The 21482-nt window shown below is 42.5% G+C and overlaps 1 protein-coding gene and 1 long non-coding RNA gene across 3 annotated transcripts in view; one reads left to right on the plus strand and one right to left on the minus strand.

The window, feature by feature from the left end:
- LOC111862753 (U8-agatoxin-Ao1a-like) overlaps positions 1 to 21482 on the plus strand; it is a 69801-nt gene that overhangs the window by 1126 nt on the left and 47193 nt on the right. The gene's annotated exons all lie outside the window — the stretch shown is intronic.
- The window catches only part of LOC111862754, an 81540-nt gene that overhangs the window by 818 nt on the left and 59240 nt on the right, over positions 1 to 21482 (minus strand). The window contains exon 2 of the long non-coding RNA XR_002842487.2: positions 4221 to 4581. This is a non-coding gene — a long non-coding RNA (uncharacterized LOC111862754). The remainder of the gene's footprint in view (positions 1 to 4220; positions 4582 to 21482) is intronic.

Genomic DNA, 21482 nt, shown 5'->3' on the forward strand with positions numbered 1-21482 from the left:
TATTCAATGGGTACCGTGAGCACTTTCCCCAGGAAATAAAGGCAGGTGGTGAAGCTGACCACTCACCTCCAGCTAGGGCCGGGGTCAAGAAAATGTGGGTCTATACATCCACTCCCCCATACACCTTCATGGCACAGTGCTTAATTCATTGAACACAGGGACGACCTTACCTTCACCTACATATTCCCCTCCTCTTTTGGGGTGGGGTGACACTGAGTCCACTTGGTACGTCGGCCACTCTTTGGCCTATTGTACCTGCCCCGGACGATAGATGATGAATGTGGAGCAGTTCGTGGAATGAGAATTGGCAGGGGAAACCGAAATACTCGGAGAAAACCTACCCCAGTGCCACTATGTCGACCACAAATCTCACATGACCTGACCTGGGCTCGCACCTGGGCCGTCGCGGTGGGAAGCCGGCGATTAACTGCTTGAGCTACGGCAAGGCAGAGTCCCCTCCTTAATATTTCCTTTATTACTACCTACATTTGTCTCGTTTTGTGTTGTTACTTTAGATAAGATGTCAACCACATAAGACACTGAACTTTTTTACTCATTCCTCGCAATTTTGAAGTTTAAGTCGTGAAAGATGCACTTTACAGCACTGACCGAAACGATCTGTCACTATATCAGCCGTGGTTTCTTTCCAACAGGTCTGAAACGTTTGTTTAATAAGCTATCGCACCTTAACATCTAAGTCTGTATTAAGGTTATTTTACGAGTATTTAGAAGTCTGAAATAGCTTAAGAAATACTATGAAGCCGTTTTACTGTCCATTTAATCATCTTCTCTCCATGTTAACAGTACGTAAACGGTTGCGAAATGAACTGGATTTAGTACGCTTCAAAGTATAAGATTTTCTATTACGAAACGGATGTTGGAAAATATATGGAAGGCTAACGGCCTAGAATTGCATCACTTAAATGAAGCTTCATTACTTGGAGACGGTGAAGTCAGAAATTCATCATTCATGTCTGCGGAAATTTTAATTTAATTCATTTTCGCAATATCGGTACCCCAGCACCAAGTTACGGGGACCTCATCGCAAATTGAAATAACGATCAATCGTAAACAGCGTATATTTTTTACAAGCAATTTTCTAAGATTTATTTCATCTCACGAGTGTACGTGTACGTGTAATCTTCTGAGATAACGGTAGCTTGTAAGCAAATTTCAGGAATGTACTTTGATTGGGCCACTGGCTTCCAAATCTTTTTCATCATTCATCTACCACACTCCCATTTGACGCCGTACAGTTTAGCCAACGTGCACGTCGTTAAATAACCATACAAGATGTTCACAGCCGTGAGAACCTCAGATGTCACATTTATTTCATAATTTGGTGTAATCTCACTAGTTGAAATTGAATAACAGAGTTTCAATGAAATATGACAGTGTACTATATTTGTAAATTAACTGATTCTTACGTCATTTCACGACGCTTTTTCTTCACCGGTTTTGTTACAGTCTAATGGAACTGAAGAATTATTAGGAATGGTGAACAGATAAGAGATTGGAAGAAGTCTGCTTGGACCTAACTGAATATATTACTCCAGTATCTGTGTGGTATGACTGAGGAAAAATCACAACAATTTCTATCAGGATAGAAGTCATGCAAGGAAATTTTAACTGAGAAACTTTATGAGAAGTCAGTAAATTTTACAGAAATAAGCTCCATACGGTTCCTTTTTACGTCTGTTTATCAGCATCGAAGCTATACAGCTTCTATATTAGGATGATCAATTAATGTGGAGCAGTCAATAGAATGCGGAAACCGAAGTACTTGGTCTAAATATACTCCAGTGCCATTTTTTCCACCAAATATTCCACATGATCTGACTTCAGGATTTTTCGAAGTGTTACAATTTGGGGGGGGGGCAATTTCTCCGGTATTCCGTGGAAAAAGAAATTGTGATACGGGCTTTAATATCCTCATATTACTCTGTAATTTCTTTGGGTGCGGTGATTGCAGCTGTTGAGAAACGCCTCATAAACGGTTGATAATTTTACGTCACATCGACGAGACTTCTGAAAGGACCAAGAGCGGCCGCCACCGTACTTTGCAGTTGACAGACATGTTGTGAAAGTCACACACTTCTGTGACGTGGTGTAGTCTGGCAGGTTGTTACTGATGTTCCTTCCCGCTTCTTACCTGAAGAGGGAGGCAACACGTTCTACCGAAACATCAGTGAAGATTTACCAGTCTATACACGTCTCATCCCAGCAGACAGCGATCTCCATCTCCGGCGCCGCAAGAACGTCGAATCTCGGATGTTATTCTCCCATATCTGTTGTCCGTTGAGAGGAAACAGCTGTGATTTTGTCCGGGCCCCAAATTTATAATTTTAACGCTTAATGTAGCGTCGAATTTGCGTGTGGTGACAGAATTATTGGCGGGCTTTGTCAGTGAAGAAGCTTAAAACAGTTAATTAAAGTTAATGATTACTCTAGAAGTTCAGATTTTAACTTAATATTTCTTAGCGCAAATTAGAAAACTTGTGAAATTTGAGTTTCTCACGGTGGTGACTGTAAAGAATATTCGTTTCTGGAATGTGCTGCCGTGTAATCTAGTGGAAGTTTGCCGACGTTTAGGAAGGGAATACTGACTCCTTCTTCATTGTAGAAATAGAAAATTTGTTTCTTCCTCATGATTCATTCCGAATTTATGTTCTTGCTTGCAGAAGCACTTGTGATATAATAAGATTATTTACAAAAATAATGGCCATGAATTCAGTAAAAGTAAAAAGTAAAGCTATCTCTGTAAAAGGCCGTGGACGCCCATAGGGTTGTGAGATGTTGAGGTTCCCACATTTTCTAGACAATCGGCTCATAGATGGCGGCTAGGTTTTCAGCCTTACGCGCCGGCCGCCCTTTACCCCTAACAACATTCCAAGAATATTCCTGGTACTTATTTCTGTTAGAGGCTGAGTCGACCCCAGGGCCATATTGAGGCTGGAAGGATTAGGTCAATTGAAAAAATCCAATGAAGTCAGCGCGACCTTCCAGCTTGTAGCATAGTGCCTCAACCAACTACGCTACCGCGGGCCCCCCACATGAATTCAGTAATTAGTTTAAAACTCATCATAATGAACAGAAAATGGCACATTTATCCTGCACCTCTTTTTTAATGTGAAATAAATAATTTGCAACATAAATGTCTGTATAAAAGTAATTCCTCCTATCTAGCAGTATGTCTATTTTTATTCAAGAGAGTTAACTGAATATTCGTCAGTTTGCTGCTGTTGAAAACTGTTACTCATCTTAAACGGCAATTCGTTAACCAGCGGTTTATATGCATCTATAAATGGAATACAGAGGCGTAACGTCTGTCAGTGCGTTAAATAAGCGAATGAAGTGCAGCCGACGTCCATTGTCATGAATCGACTCCCAGACCGTCTCAAATTTCCACTAAATGCAGTGTTACTGATCTGTACATTAAAGCTAACAGGACAACTTAAGTTGCATCGTTTCATTAAAACAAAATCCCTTTGAAAATTACAACACATTATAGAAAATGCTTGGCTATAGGCCTATATGGAAATTTGTCATCATAATCATCATCATCTTGTCAGGTATAAGGACATGTAGCCTGTGAAAGTTTCACGCCAAGCGCTATATCATCACCAAATATAAAATCTTAATAATCCTTATGTTTTAATTTTTAATGATTTTAATTTCTGAGCAATATCATAAACGACGTGAGTGGTATTTAGAATGAGAAAGTTAACGGAGTACAGTTAATTACAACGTGAGGAGTAGGAAAATCTTCCCAAATCTCTCTCCTTCCTTGCCTGAAACCTGTTTTGGACAATCGTTTTGACCTGTAGCATTTTAAAATCTTCTTACATTTCTTATATTTGCAGGAATATGGGGAACAAACGTATTCTTCAATGCTGTATCTCGACTGTAGATGCGGGTTCTTAGAAGTTTGGTGCATTCAAAACCAAGACATAGATTGCAGAACAATAAAAGATCAGACAGTGAGGAACAGTCCACGAAAATGTAATTATCATGTTTCTGGGCATTATCCATCGTTTTCACAAGATGAAACCTACTCAGTTGTTCCCAATTGATAGAGCTAGTCCCTACCTCCTCTTTCAATTGGGCTCAACTGAGTATGTTTTACCTGAAGACGGAGACAGAATCCAGTCCCCGAAACGTCGTGTTTTAAATAAACACATAAAACTCTGCGACTTTTGTGAAACCCGGAAGTTTATTACCTGCTCATAACGGACGGCTCTGGACCATATTCTGAGACAGATGAATCCAGTCCACGTTCTCAGACTTTGTTTGTTAGTTTAATAGCTCCTTTCCTTCTATTCCTAGGACTAAAAGTGGCCTCTTCCCTCCGGATATGTCCACCAGAATTATATATACATTTCTCATCCCTCAAATGTTCTACCCTTATCTTCCTAATTGATTTGTTGACGTGAATAATATTGGGAAACGGTACGTCAACAGTTAGTGAGGCACTTCAGCATGCTCTCTCCTCCAGCCGGCTGTTACTTCCCAGCTCCTAGGTCCAAACATTCTCCGCAGCACCGCGTTCTTAAACAAGCGTAATGCAGTCCTTTCTTAAATCTGTAACAAACAGGAACAAACACGGAAATAATCACTGAATAATAATACTAACTCAGCCAAGAAGAGATAGGATTTGCATTTTTATTTAGGTGTTTACATATTTCTTCTGATCTAGTTACGGACGCTGACAACAGATCAGAAAATACGTACTGTAATAATGGGATAATTACCGACTACCGAGTATATTGGTGGGAAAACAGGAAGGAAGGAACCACTGAGAAGACCAAGACGTAGGTGGGAGGACAATATTAAAATGAAGAAAGCAGTCTTCTGGGATTTGGCACCGTGTATATGTGGTGTTAACAAGCAGTCTGCTTTTACCGGTTCTCACTGTCTCTTCGCTTGCGGTTTTCTTATATTTCTCCTTCTATCCTCAAGATGGAGGCGATACGTTCCTCCGAAACGTCGGTTAACACCACATATACACGGTGCCAAATCCCAGAAGACTGCTTTCTTCATGGTCACCGCCGTGAAAGCCTCAAATCTACAATATTAAAATGGATCTGAGAGAGATAGGATGGGATGCTACGGATTGGATTGATCTGGCTCAGGATAGGAACCGCTGAAGGACTCTTGTGAACACAATAATGAACCTTCGCATTTCATAAAATGCTGGGACATCTCTTTAGTAGCTTCACAATTGGCGCCTTCTCTAAGAAGGGCTCAGCTCCATTAGTGAGTGACTACTGAGTTGCAAGGGATGCGGTTGGAGGTCAAGGCCTGTCTTGAAGTGTTATCTGGGCATATGATTGGAGGGAGTGAGAAAAGCGAAAAATTTCAAATAGGATACCCAGCTTCCAGACCGAGGTTTCAGCCCATTAGCTATCGAATAAGAAATGAGAGGTAACTATTCTCCTTGACTTGAAGTTCAGCTTTAGAACTGGTTTAACATTGTTTAAACCATTGTTCAACACATTTCACTGCAAGTTATTGTATCGATGTCATGTTTTATATGAAGTTCGTCAGAGTTTAGCTATCGGGCTGCTTTCTTGGTTTCACTGCAGACAGACACAGACTAGTACCTCGTAGTGACACGTGCAACTTCAAAGAAGATATGAACTTAATTCAAAACGCGAACACAGAACTTCAAACTTATAATGTTACGGTCTCACTCAACACGTGTTTCGAATCATTTTCTAAAAATTCTTACATTTGGCACTGAGTAACTGAACTTACTTCTCCTCCCTGGGAAGTTACTCAACTACTCAAGAAACTTCCTCTTGAGTCGGAACCCGCAGTTTCACCACTGTCACTATGATAGTCAATATCCTTATGACGTCAACATCCCTCAGGCAATTTCTGTGGTCCGAGATTATATTTTAGTTTTTAATTTTAACTTGAGGAATTAAGAAAGAGTGGAATTGGACGAAATGTTTAAGGATAAATAAAATTGCAACTTCGCTAAGAGAACATAGATTTGGGCGAAGATAAGAGTCTTCTGGGATGTTTCGTAGTAATTTTATAGCCTGTCATAAATTAACTAATGTTTCGGAGAAATCTGCTGGATCCATCTTCAGGGTAGAAAACTGAGGCAACGCGGTCTTCTGAAACGCTGGTACATTTTGTGACAAGCGGCAATTTAGCAGTTGGTCAGTCAGTCAGTCAGTCAGTCAGTCACACAGACAGACAGACAGACAGACAGACAGACAGTTGAAGTTCTAGAAGCTGCCGAGAAGAGTTGAAGTTTGCATCTGACCTTAGAAGAGTAGTCAGTCTTCAGTTCGGCAGCAAGTGTGATTGTAAGTGTAGAGGAGATTGGCCAATAAACATATTCGCCAAAATCCGAGACCTGCGTGAATTTATTTGTCGCGTTACATGGGCAACACGTGACAACATGTACCATGCCACTAAACTACTATGTGAAATCCCATAAGACATAAGTCTTCATAATGACTCTCGTGAGAAAGTTACATGTTACATTGAGTGCATTTGGGAACTGGGGCTTTCAGGAGAATATTTGCAGCTGAGAATGAGATATAGACGGAAACATGGAGAAATTTGCATAATAAAGAGATTCATAATTTGTTTTCCTCACAGAATAATATTAGGGTATAGGGTTTAGTGACAAACTTCAGAAGATTAATTCATGTAACCCGAAGTTTCATTACCACATTCCAAACAGTCCGCCACTGGACCCTAATCTTGAGCCAAAACACTGTTTCCAAATTGACATCCACGCTAGAGTGCTTGACGTCACCAGTATTAATGTAGCAAGAGGCCTGCCGGGTCCTTAGAGCCGGAACAAACACCACTGGACCCCTGTACGTAAGCACTATGCAAAATACTGTCTGAAATTGCCTACCTAAATGTGTCTCATCCCATTGAGATGAACAGCCTCCAGTGAATTTCATGTGGGAAAGCACTTTAAACAGTAGTCAAGGCTCAGTGGATGTTTTGGGGTTGTCTCGAAGGTGTTTCAGCTACACTCGGCGTCCTCACAAAATGAACACGATTTCAGTACTAAATTCACCTTGTGGAACTTATACTGATGGAATTATAAAGGAGAAGTTAGTCCAGACAAGCTCAAGAGCCCATCGAGAATTCTTTTCAATCGGTACGAGGAGCAAAGCAAAAGAGGCTTGAGGTGTGGAGCTGCACTTCCCCATACACATTCTTAGAGTGGTGCTCATTGAAGCACGCTTTCATCTTCAGGTTATTTCTACAGTCTCCTTATCAGAACATCTTATTAATGTTTGATTCTAGACGTTATCTCACGACGATGTACCAAGTACATTGACTATATAGGTGAGATTTAGAAGGTAAAGGTAAAGTTACCACAGACCTTAACTAGCTAAGCACTGAGCCATGAAGGCGTATTGTGGAATGGATGTATAGAGCCACAGTTTCTTGCCTTCGTCACTAGTTGGAGGTGAGTGGTGAGCTTCAGGCCCCAGGGAAAGAGCCCCTGATACCAGTTGGATAGGAGATCCCCAAAGCCGGTCTGGACGTCGTGGAGAAGAGAAAATTCTTGACCTTACCGGGACTGGAACTCTGACCCCTCGGTCGTCTAGCCCGCAGCCAGTCGCTATCACGGCTCCTAAGACTGAGAACGGGAACGACAATAAATTTTGAAGAGGCAATGAAGTCCAATGGGTACCGAAGGCTCTTTTCCCTGGGGTAAAGCGGCAGGGGGGTGAAGCTGACCACTCACCTCCATCTAGTGCCGAGCTGAAGAAAATGTGGATCTATAAATTCACTTTCCCATGAGCCTTCATGGCGTAGTGCCTAATTAGTTAAGAACAGGGACAACTTTACTTTATATGCTTCTATGATAGCTGGATTTCTTTTCCAAAATGCCGAGTTATTTTATAATACTTCTACTAATTTGCTCTCATAGCATAATTTTGCTTCTCCGTCCATTCTTTATCAAAGTCGATACCACACTTCTTGCTTGAGTGATTTTCCTTTCTTCTGTCTATTCTATCCCAGTCGCTCTTCGTCTTTTTCTTTCTTTATCTTTAGTGTTTTCGTGTTTTCATGTTTTTATTTGTTATTGTAATATGACTCTTTAAAAAGGCACTTAATCGCAATTAGCTGCTCTTGTTGGGACACATCGCAGTGAAACTCTGACCTGCCCACTCTGCCACTCTGTTTGCACCCTGTCCGAAGCAGCCGTAGCCACACTCAGACAAGAAGGGCGACAACTTTCACATGTTCACACATGCACTCTACACTGCTGCAGACTTTCGGTGCTGAAACATGGTTCATTACTCTAGAACTGAATATGCAAATGTTTGTTCACTGGAGCGAGATTGTCTGTGCCGTTTGTTATCGGTAATGCGCGTCGCTAATTGAACACGACGGACAGTCGTTCAATTAGAACCACGTCACGTCACAATGAGTGAAAACTGGGTATATCATTAAAATATTAATATGCATCGACAGCCTCTCATTGTCCCTGTGCACGTATCTCATTACAAAACCAGAGCCATCTATTAGAGGACACTTTAATTGAATTGGTAATCAAGATAGCTGAGTCGGTATACAGATTACGCTGTGGGCTGGACCACCAACGTATCAGGGATCGATTTTCGGCAGAGTCAGGAGAATTTACCCTTCTCCATAAGGTCCAGACCTGCCCTGAGGCCCGCCCAGACTCCTGTTCATTGAGTGTCGTACTATTGTATTCCCGAGGTTAAAGCGGCAGGGGCTTGGAGCTGACCACTCACCTCCATCTAGTGCCGAGGTCAAGAATGTTAGAGCTATACCTCCACTCCCCCCGTATGTCTTCATGCCATGGTACTTAATCAAGTTTAAGGGTAACTTTACCTTTACCGAGTTTTAGCATCCTTTAGGCCATCTTGTTTTCAAAGGGTAGTGAGCCTTATGATGTGATGTCCATGAGAATCTCTGTTCTGTTTGCTGGGCAACAACACAAATACAGTAATTAAAAACATGGAAAATAGGCCTGATGCCGGTAAGGTTGGTGCCGAAAGATGTGGGAATATGGTCATGGAAGAAGGGAGAAAAATGTGGTCCGAAACCATCTTACGCCTATGTGAAGATATTGTATATAAGAGGTTTTGTTTGAGACATGGAAGAAATTCGCGAAAACCCCCAGACTTTGATCTTCTCGAGTGCAAAGTCGTGTAGTCTTGGAGGCCGATGCCAGCGTTTCGGAGGAACATGCTGCAACTTTCTTCAAAATTTAAGTATGTAGGATGAGTAATCAGTTTTATTACGTAGGCGGATTTCGAGGAAATGGACTGACAACTTGGGTGCAACATGTCTACATAACCCAAACCACTGCTCTCTTTATACAATTCCACCCTCAACATGGTGTCAGTATCTTCCTTCAAGACGTCAATGTCCACCTACAAGACTACACGGTGTCACAACATGAAAGACCACGATCTAAACAATCACAGCCACGAAAAAATCAGAGCTTACATCGTGAAGAACCTGGCGTGACACAAGTTACTCTGGCCAACATTCGAAACAGGATCCCGAATGCAAGGCAGCGATCGTTAAGATGACGTCATCTTGCAAATTTGTATCTGTGCTAGATCCCCGATTTGCATTTCAAAGCCTGCATCAAAGGTGGCAAATCGAATGATGCTGCCAACACACAAAGCCTTGTCTCTATCTCGTGTATTACATTCTCGAGGATAAACCGATTCTTTGGCCAGTCTGCACCAGAAATGAATTTCTTCAGTGTAACTTCAATCGTATCACGACAGGCTGAAGTACTCTAGCAGAGTGCTGCAAATGGAGCTCCACACGTAGGAAAACCTGTCTAAAACGGAACAGACTCAAAGAGAATAATCCTTTGTCGGAACATTAATCTACTCCTCAGAATGTACAGACGGGGGAATGGAAACACCAAGAAACCGAGGAATAGAATTTGTGTTGGCTATATTGAAAGAACTTCAGTTGGCAACATTGCATGTTCTTTTATTCCTTTATACTCTGTAGTGCTCTAGTAAGTGTATTAGTGATTATGTTGAGTGACAGTCCGTGTGAAAGAATGGGAAGATGAGAGACGTCCGAGTTTGAAAGAAAACAGTTGGTTTGGTGCGCATTTAGCTGGAGTAACTGTGAGAAAAACTGCCACATTATTGGGTGTATCGAGAGTGACAGTTTCTGAGGTTATGTCGGCATACACAGTTGAATTCCACACGTCCATATTGGTTTCATTACTGCTTTGTATAGGAGGAGTTCTCTTTCAGTTGGTAATGTTGATCTTCTTCCGAATAGCCAGTTCATTTATTTCGCTTTTAGGTTGAGCTGTTTCCTTTTGGATTTGAAATATGTAATTATTTGAGACTAAAAAAATAACGTGCCTCATATATCGCAGTTCCTCAGTTTCTGTACTATCATGACTTTGTCATCAACACCTTGTTTCTGATAGCAGTGTGTGTCTCGTGAAGGATAGTGTCAGTCACACGACGCACGACGCCTCATCTGCCCACGCTGATTGCAACACTTCCGTTTCGTCTGCGATCTCTATCCGATCCTGCATTCTGCACGCCATTCAAATGTCAGTCGCCATTTTCGCGTATTATCTGCTGCGATGCGTAATGGAATTATTGCGCGACTGATTAACTCTTTGCGTGACTCGAACTGCCGCGAACAAAGGGATGTGTTACAGGATCCAAGTCCAGCTTCATACGGATCTTACTCAGCCCGTGTTCACGTCATGAAATTCGTCAGATGAACGTGCCATGGCCGTCCAAACGTTCGACTTTACTGAACGGATATCGATTGCATTTGGTATTTTTGGCCAACATCAGAAACTTGCAGCACAGTTTTTAATTATAGTAGCAATATTTTTTTGGCCGATTTCAGTGGCCGCGCGATCTCAGGCATGAACTGTCTTCGCCCGCTTGAACACTAGGATCGTGGGTTTGAATCCCACTCGAGGCGCGGATGTCTGTGTGCGTTTATTCTGTTTTCATGTTATTCTGTGTGCAGGCATAGGCCCTGCGACGGGCTGATCCCCCGTCCAGGGAGTCCTACCGACTGCGTATAGATTAAGAAACGGAAAAAACGGCCAAGTTCCAGAGGGGCTGTGGAGCCATAGACAGACAGACAGACAGACAGACAGACAGACAGGTAGGTAGGTAGGTAGATAGATAGATAGATAGATAGATAGATAGATAGATAGATAGATAGATAGATATTTTTAGATATAAACCCTGCTTTACGCAAAGCTAGAATTGAAAGCTTCGGTAAAGAGGATAATTAACGACATGAACCGTACCATAAACATAGCCCCTTTTGTAAGATTTCAGGTCCCAACGGCGGCGACTGTCACGGTTGCCGAGCGGTCTAAGGCATGTACTGTCTTCGCTCGCTTGGAAACCGGGATCGGGGATTCGAATCCCACTCAGGGCATGGATGTTTAGTTTGTATTTGTGCGTTTTTCTGTGTTTGTGTACAGGTAGAGGCCTTGCGACGAGCTGATCACCCGCCCATGGAGTCCTACCGAATGTGTAAGATCTAGAAAAACCGAAGTGAACGGAGAAGTTCATGGAGGTAGCCCTAGGCCCGCTGGGGCTGTAGTGCCAAGGAAAACATTATATAACACGTAACTGTATACGGCTAACTGGATGTAACTAAAATTGCACAGAACAAGCGTAAGAAGACCTGGATTTTTTTTCAGTTGACCTAATCCTTCCAGCCGCACTGTGGCTCTGTGGTCGACTCATCCTTTAACAGAAACGAGTACCAGGAATTAATTAAATAAAGTTCCTGGGGAGTAAAGTGCGGCCGGCGCGTTATGCTGACAGCCTTACCGCCACCTTTGAGCCGACTGCTTAGAAAATGTGGGACCCTCAACGTCTCACAACCCTATGGGCCTTCACGGCCTGGTACAAGGATAGCTTTACTTTACTTTTTTACTTATGTGTACTGAAAAGGAAAAACTAAGAGGAGGCTGAACTCGGGTAATGCTTGTTACCATTCAGTCCAGAACCTTTTGTCTTCTCGTCTGCTGTCTAAAAGCATAAAACTTAGAATACACAAGACTATAATTTTTTCTGTGGCTCTGTATGAGTCTGAAACTGGTCTCTGACATTAAGGGAGGAACATAGACTGAGGGTGTTCGAGAACAGGGTGTTGAGGAGAATATTTGGACCGAAGAGAGATGAAGTGACAGGAGGTTGGAGAAAACTGCATAACGAGGAGCTTCATAACTTGTACGCTTTTCCACGTATAATTAGAATAATCAAGTCAAGGAGGATGAGGTGGGCAGGGCATGTAGCACGAATGGGGGAGAAGAGGAATTCATATAGGATATTGGTGGGAAAGCCAGAAGGAAAGATACCACTGGGAAGACCAGAAGACCAAGACGTAGGTGGGTTGAAAATATTAAAATGGATCTTAGAGAGACAGGATGGGATGGTATGTATTGGATTGGTCTGGCTTAGGATATGGACCAGTGAAGGGCTCTGGTGAGCACGGTAATGAACTTCCGGGTACCAAAACATGCTGGGAAATTAGCGAGTAGCTGCAGAATTGGCGGCTTCTCAAGATGGGCTCATATCCATCAGTGAGTAATTGTAAAGAAAACGAAGCCATGGAAGTGAATTGCCAGAAACTTTGTAGAGCAAGCTGGCAAGTATTATCAATCGTAACGCTGGAAGCAAATAATAAGCCCACATGTCTATAGGCCTATTCGAAATAGTTACAGATATAATATGACACTGTTTGCAGGGTTACTGCGGTGACCAGTATATTGGGGTCACCTGGGTTGCAGTTTGGAACATAGGTTTCAATATTCGTTAAGACACTGCTGCTTTCAAGCTGAAGACAGAAACAGCAGGTTTATCCGAAACGCTGGTTCCCATCTACCAAACTAAAAGATGTCGAAGAAAGCAGTCTTCTGGGATTTGGCACCGTGTATATGTGGTGTTAACCGACGTTTCGGAGGAACGTATCGCCTCCATCTTCAGGGTAGAAGGAAAAATATAAGAAATCCGCAAGCGGAGAGACCGTGAGAACCGGTAAAAGCAGACTGGTGTGGAAATGTACACAGCTGTGTATATTTCTTATATTTTTCCTTCTACCCTGAAGATGGAGGCGATACGTTCCTCCGAAACGTCGGTTAACACCACATATACACGGTGCCAAATCCCAGAAGACTGCTTTCTTCATAGCCACCGCCGTGAAAAAACCTCAACTCTTACATAAAAGATGTCGCTTCCCACAAATCTGTGACCTCAACAGTCACGTAACATTGATCAATTTCCATTTTGTTCAAAACAAGTATTTAATAAAAAACTGAATCAAACAAGGCATAAATTTCAAGCTTCAACTGTCATATAACATATTACAATACTGTTTTCCCAATTCCGGTATTCGCACGGCTATCGTAGTTGTAATGTTCATGGTAGGTAATTAAAATACATGAATGCCGAAATGATATGACTCTTTTACTAGGGCGGAGGAATATCAGCATATTATTATTATTATTATTATTATTATTATTATTATGACTCTGCAGCCCTTGGTTCGGCTTAGGTCGCATTCTCAGTTTCTTGATCCCCCACATAGTCTGTAGGACTCCTAGGACGGGGGATCAGCCCGTCGCAAGACCTCTACCTACACAGAGAACAACACAAATACAGAATGAAACCACATAACACAGATATCTATGCCTTGAGTGGGATTCGAACCCACGATCACAGTGTTCGAAGGAGCGAAGTCAGTTGATGCATTAGACCTCGCAGCCATTGTGACCGGCATGTCAGCATATTGCTTCAGAAATTTGTATGGAGGTTCGAATTTGTTGCTCACTCAATTCTCAAAGTTTAAAGCGAATAATTCTGTTTCCCACAGGACAGATGTAAAACTGTCTTAATGCCGATGTATAAAACATTTCTGTAACTCTCTTATTTAAATTTCTTTGCTTGTAAATTTAATCTTCCATGAAAGGACTGCGAAGTGAGTTTTTAGAAGCTTGTGTCTGGGGACCATTAAGTTGGTCGGGAAGTGTAGATGGGTAGTGTACTGAATGTAGCGGTACAGTAAGCTTCATTTACCGTAGAGTGGGTAATTACTTTCGTAGTAAGTTGGCAGCACTAATCAAAATGAGTGTCAATCTAGGAGAACAATTCAGAATGTCTGCCAGTGTGTCACAGTAGCATATCGCAAAGTTGTGGAAATACAACTTTTGTTGGAATTTCATGCGAATAAAGCCATAAATCCACGTGGACGAAGTTACGGTTTCTACAAGAGACGTGTCACAACTGATACGAACCGTGGAAATGCGTCTCTGTAAAATTATCGGCTTTAGTGAACATGTGACTAGCCTGTTATGGCTCTTGAGCGTTATCTAAGTTTCTGAACGTACTCTCAACATTAACTCTGATTAATTCCCTAGAACAGAAAGTTTATATGAGTGTACCCCAGCAACGTTTGTATCTAGCACGTTCTATATCTCTCAACTACACGCATCGCAGTTGTCGAGCATGGGCGAGTTGTGTAATACTCCGCTTCAGTGTCCCGAAACACTGATATTTCATTCTTCAGAAAGCTTAAAGATAGAAGATACTCATTTCCATCCAAATCCTTACTTCCTCAGAATTTTTTAAATGTGTACACATAAGCCTGGGTAGCGCAGTCGGTATAGCGACTGGTTACGGGCTGGACAACCGAATGATCGGAGTTTGAGTCCCGGTAGGTTAAAGAATTTTTTCTTCTCCATGTCGTCCAGACCGGATCTGGGGTCCACCCAACCTCCTACCCAGTTGGTAGCGGGGGCTATTTCCCCGGGGATAAAGCGACCGGAACGTGAATCTGGCAACTCACCTCCAACTAATCCTGAGGTCAAGAAAATTTTGAGCTATACATCCACTCCCCCATAAGCTTTTATAGTGTAATGCTTAATTAGTTAACCACTGGGAAAACTTTACGTTACTTTATGAAGTAGAATCTCTTATAAAGAGCGGACAGCCACTCACCTGGTCCTAAAATGCATGGAATTATTATTATTATTAGAGGGGGTGGGTTTCCCCATGCACTTAGACCAGTTATTGGTCCATTGTGCGTCCCCCTTCAGTTTCTACTGTCGCCATACCCTACCGGTACTGGTGCGTGCTATCAGCCCCGTTCAGCCAACGAGGTCGGCCGTCGGTACCTGATATTTCCCCCATCTACCAGAGGCACTGGAAACTGCTTGGGCGGGAAATTGTTGCCTAATTTTGCTCAGAGGTCTCCTAGAGACATGAGGATCTTTTACGTGCCGTAAATCTACGACAGTCCCTCCCGGAGGACTTGTTTGGGTTTGAACCCGCGTACCTTGAGTCATGAGGTGGGAACGTTACCCGTAGACTACGGAGGCCGCTTCCATTCATGGAATTAAATACGAGTTCACAAAATTCCGCCACTGGTCCATTTGAATCCTTTCAACATCCTCAATGCTGATTAATATTGCTGAACCAAGTTGGATAATAGGATAGGTAATTTTCTGGTCGGCAGGTTACGAAACAGTATGGTTCATGAGGCTATCCTTTTAGCTCTGAAATGTTTATTTAGAAATCCGAAAGGCCATCAAGTTAGGATTTACAACACAAGACCACAACATCGGTCACAGCGCTTAGCAACTCTGTGGCCATCCGCCTTACAATATTAATATTTCAGAGTTAATTCAAAATGAAGCAATTACAATTTACCGTTGTCATAACAGCTCAAGGAATCACATAAATCATCTATTCTTGAACTCAATATTTATTTGTGTAACAGCTAAGCGAAGATTATTGCCGAATTAAAGAGCTGCAGTGAAATCTGTTGAGATATGGCACTGGTACAGCCAACAACAGGGAACGTCTCCATCATAAAACCAAGTGAATACTGCCGATAATATCACAGGCATTTTTCGCACCTCAGTCATCAGCTACGTCATCTCGCCATTTCATTTTTGTATTGGCTACATTTACGGTTATGGGGCTGATTTAATAGAAGTAGATCGAGTTGCCCAAACATTGGACAGCCACGTTTAATATCGCGTCCTTGGTGCCGATTCCAGACCTACACATGTTTCTCCTGTTACTGGAATGCCAGACAGCCGCAGGACACTAGCTTTCCCGTTTCACAGGTTTTCAGTCCAACAAATCACTTATGGGTACTGTTGTTCCCATTGTATTTTTATGAAGAATAATTAAACATGTACAGAGTCTATAACTGTACATAAAATTGTCGGATATAACCTCAAAGTCTATTATCGCAGTCTTGTTCGTAATTATTGATTTAAAAACGGCATTAAATGCATTATATATAGGAATGTTTATGATTCATCTTTTTACCAAATACCTACATACACATCTATGGCTCTACAGCCCTTTGTTGGACCTTGATCGTTTTTTCACTGCCTTGATCTTTTACACAGTCAGTAGGACTCCTTGAACGGGGGATCAGCCCGTCTCAAGGCCACCTCCTACACAGGACAGGTAAAATACAGAATAAAAGCGCATAGACATCCATGCCCCAGAGTTTCCGCTTTCCGCCATGTAGGTAACGAAGATTGACGTTGGGGTGGTCTCTAACGTCAGAAAGTTCATACAAGTTTTCGTGAAAGTGGGTCAGCTGGTTCAGACAGTGCACATAGTCACATTTTGCTTTTAATGCGCAGAAGTTAAATAGTATCGCGAGCGGTAAATTGGGAAGAGTGCGGGCGGAGGTGATCCTGTACTACGATTCCATCTCAGTATTTGTGTTTGTGTTGAGGAGGCTGGTTTCTGAGCCCAGATTGCCACCCAGGACCTCACGATTGCGAAGCAGAAGACTAGCCATTACTCCCCGACGTTCAGTAACCTATTCGTAACCAAAAGTTAGCGCTAATGAACTCGAATGCATAGAGACACGAAGTGACACGTAGCTACTTGTAGCGGAAGTTAGAAACTGGAAATCGATTTCTGGGGTGATGGGGTGCTGTGCCGGCGGATGCTCCATGCCTGAAGCATCTTCCAAGTTGCGCATTGCACAACGTGAAAATGATAAAAAGTAATTTCCGTCTCTCACAGGCTGCAATTTTACATTTATGGGGCAGCGGTAACTATGTACAGTACCTGCCTTAACAATAACCACAGAACATTTTGCTGGCGGAATTTATTTGTTGGTTTCAATTTGGTTATCAGAACAAACGCACTGACTGAGCCGGTATTTGTTATGGGGTATCTATGTCTTTTCTTCGAGGTGAATGTTGACTTTTAAAATATTTAGATAAACTTCACCATATCAAGGATTGAGATATTTTTTTCATCGACTCCAATGAAAGCACTAAGCTGGTTTGCGGACCGAGATGAAAACCTGGTACGCACTAAATATGGGTAAGGATTTACAGCTAGTCAACTGCAGCGTTAGGTTTAAAGAAAAATGTCGTGGCGCCGAGATTCTTAAACCGACAATTAGGGCCTACAGTAAAATACTTATGGCGGAATTATTATAGTAATTTTAAAGATGATAGTGATAATTATGATGACGCAATAATATAATAATAACAGTGATAATAACGTGAATATTACTTTCACCAGCTCCAAGGAATGTCATGGGCCTGTTCTATTTTCATCCAGATCCCTTTTCACAAGTTCATATTCATATAGTTCCAACATTCCAATTTCCTCTTACATCACGATTCAGTACTCTTTTCGGAATAACTTCCATCATTCCCACGTATTCATACCATTTATCCTTGTATTCCTCAAATTTATTCGTAATATTTCTTTCCTCTGTAATTCCTCGTTCCTATTTTGATCTCCGACTGCAATTCATTCTGTTAAATGCAGAAAAATATTTTATGTTCTCTACAAGTTGGGGGTCACGCGGTAGCGTAGATGGTTGAGGCATTATGCTACAAGCCGGAGGGTCGCGGATTCAGGTCCCGATGAAGTCACTGAATTTTTTTCAATTTACCTAATCCTTCCAGCTGCATTATGGCCATGGGGTCGACTCAGTCTCTAACAGAAATGAGTACCAAGAATTTTCCTACGGGGTAAAGTGCGGCCGGCTGGAGCGTAAGGCTGAAAACCGTACGGCTATCTTTGAACCGATTGTCTAGAAAATGTGGGACCCTCAGCGCCTCACAACCCCATGGATCTCCGAGGCCTGTTACTGGGACAGTTTTACCTTTCCTTTTTACAAGTTGTGGTTTTATTAGAGTTGAAAGTGAATTTACTTTTCTCTTCATATTACATAACTCTCTCAAGGCTGAGGCTTTTCTCATTTCTGTGTGGGCTGTAGGATAATGCAAAAAAAAGTATACTTTAAAAACGTAGGATGAGGTTGTTAAATGAATTAAAATGGCTCAGGACACGGTCCAACGGCGGACTTTAGTTTAAAAAATACAGAATTTAGGTTGCAATAAAAAGAGAAAATTTCTTGACCAGCTCAATAGCTATCAACATTTCCGGTAAAACGAGACAGTTTCCCTGTGCTTAATTAATTAAGCACTATGCCATGGAGACTTACAGGGGAGTAAAGGTATAGCTCCACTATTTTTGACCTTGGGGCTAGGTTGACGTGAGTGGTTACCTTCACACCACGGCCACTTTACCACAGGGGAAATCGTCACCGGCACCCACAGGATAGGAGGCCGGTTGGGCCCCAGAGCTGGTCTGGACGCTGTGGAGGGGAAAAAGTCTTACCCCTGCCGGGAATCAAAACATAGGCCGTCCAGCCTGTAGTCCGTCACTCTATCAACAGGCAAAGCTTTGTATTAAAAAGTCTGCTTTTCAAATTACTAAAATTTCCTATTCCGATGATAATTTTTACAACAAATCAAACCAATTAATGATGTTTAGAAAACAAATTCCACGCCAGTCACTTGGGTTTAATTTTGAAACTTCAAGAAAATGAGAGTAGAATTGAAGTCTACAATTCCGCTTTATTGACATCCACAATATTATTCTTGTTCATTGCATCTGCGTTCAGTGTTTTCATTTAAATATCAAACATCTCTCTCTCTACTTCGATTCTAGTTCACCGATATACTTGCAGAAACAGCGGAATACTTTAATGAAACCTCGGGTATTATGTAACTTTGTCAAAAGGGAAAGTAAAACAAATTATATAGTTAAAGAAACATAATTTGCCGATAAATTGATGCCTCCTTTCACTCAGGTGCTTCATCCTGAATGTCAAGGCTAGCAGAAACTGCAACTCATACAATTTATTCCTCCGTCTCGGTAAATATATTTCACCAATACAGCTTCATTACTTTAAGGTTTTAAGATATACTCTTAAAAATACATTGGGCACGCGGTTGCGTAGTTGGTTGAGGCACCATGCTACAAGCTGGAAGGTCGCGGGTTGGAGTCCCGATGAAGTGGATTTTTTCAATTGACCTAATCCTTCCAGCCGCACTATGGCCTTGGGTCGTCTCAGTCTGTAAGAGTAATGAGTACCAGGAATCTTCCTGGGGGGGGGGGTTAAAGGGCGGCCGNGACAACCTCAACGCTATCTGTGACCAGATTCTCAAGATAATGTGAGACCTTCAACGTCTCACAACCATATGGGCCTCCATGGCCTGCTACAAAGATAACTTTTGGCTGCGCCATATTTCAAGCGGTTAGTCGCTGGCTTCCCACCGCGGCGGCCCGGGTTCGATCGAGTGGGATTTGTGGTGCGCAAAGTTGCGCTGGGGCAGGTTTTCTCCGAGTACTTCGGTTTCCCCTGCCAATCTTCATTCCACCAATTGCTCCACAATCACCCTCACCTATCATCTGGGGCTGGTACCATAGACCAGAAGTGGCCGCAGAACAAGGGACCTAGTCCTACCCCACTAGCAATAAAAGAATTACATAACAATTTGGAAGGAGGAGGCTCTTCACCTTTTAACGCTCTATTCCAGCGCTGAGTGGAAGGACAGAGGCGAACCACCGTAAACATTACTGAGAGAAGCAGGTCTCTAGGCCAAGAATCGAACATGGGACTTCTAGAACATCAAGGAGGGGTGTTGTTACGTTTACAACGCGATGTTGAGGTCCGTATATAAAGAGAACGGCCTTGCAGGAGCTACAGGGCTCCTCAATGTCTGCAATATCAGTGACTTTCTACTTGACACCGCTTCGCGCTGCGGAGCTTCGCGTATTTGTCCCTGTTTCTTGTGAACTGAATTGTATGTTGGCCTTTACAGGAAAAACATCTTTTGCTACGGGATCTCCTTATATCCATTTCATAGCGGTCAAGAGAACATCCCAACAAAGAACAAGTTAGCGAGGCGTAGGAAAGAGGTTGTGAACTTCCATTTGTCTGCCTGTCCTGAAGTTCCATCCTCGGAGAGTGCTGTACGAATTCCGATTGCTTTTGGTACTGAAGCCATCAGGTTGAATTATATTTTGGTCTGGACTCCAGTTCACTTCAGTGGCAGTTTGAAAAGTATAACCTTCTTTTGTCTTTAACCAAGAGCTAGCAAATGCGATCTTAGATCTTTTTAGAATTTCAATCGTACAAATGTTACTAAAGTCTAGGATGTGACACCGTATAATTTTGTAGACGTATACGTTTGGGAAAAAAACGAGCTGTCTCCATCTTCAGGATAGAAGAATAAATTATGAAAGAACATAGTAGCTTGGTCATCTTGATTCGAACTTTGCTTGGAGTAGCTTATGAGGACCAGTGTGAGAGTTGAGGTTCCTCTGGCGATGGGTATGGCAAAGATAACATTGACCCCGTGCTTGACTTACTTAAGCACCACGCCATAAAGACGTATGGAGGAGTGGAGGTACATACCCGCTTTTCTTGACCTTGGCATATATATAAGGGTTGGCCATTCCTATCTCAGCCTGTTCGCATATTTCATCTCGAACAGCAAACTCACTTTTCCCGATTTTCTATAATCAGTAACAATAAAATGACGAATGCATGAACTTTTGAGGTGGGAGAAGAAACAGTGTCCAATTGTACTGTATGTAACACCTGCTCTAACACATTAAAACTCTCCGATGTACTTCACAGAGTGTATTTGCGTTTAGCATGATTCCCTTAATAAATGTCGATTGACTCCCTAGACATTATTAACCGGTTCGTCTTCGCAGGGGAGATTTAATTAGTTTAATTAGTGTGGCAGTAAGGAGTTTTTTCCCATGCACCAGGATTGCTGGAATGGAGAGCGACCTCCATTCATTCTTAATGTCTACAATAGAGCAAAATGAGTAGTACACTTCACGATACACCTGCTTCACCTGCGGGAAATGGCACCGGGGACCCATCAGACAGGAGACTAGAGGAGACGAGATGGGGCCCAGAAGCGGTTTGGAAGCCGTGGCTCTGGCCGCCCCGCCCGTAGCCACACAGTTTACTGACTAGTTATTCCGGCAGTGAGACAGTGGGGCAGCTGTTGGTTAGTTCTAATTGCTTCTCTGACTTACAGCCTCTGACCACACGCAGATCTGTGCCAGCTGGCATTCACTCACCCCCTGCGGCACAACCTTCACGCTATCATGCAGACATATCGAGTTATA

Source organism: Cryptotermes secundus, unplaced genomic scaffold (genome assembly GCF_002891405.2).
Source record: "Cryptotermes secundus unplaced genomic scaffold, Csec_1.0 scaffold5, whole genome shotgun sequence".
Lineage (NCBI taxonomy): Eukaryota > Metazoa > Arthropoda > Insecta > Blattodea > Kalotermitidae > Cryptotermes > Cryptotermes secundus.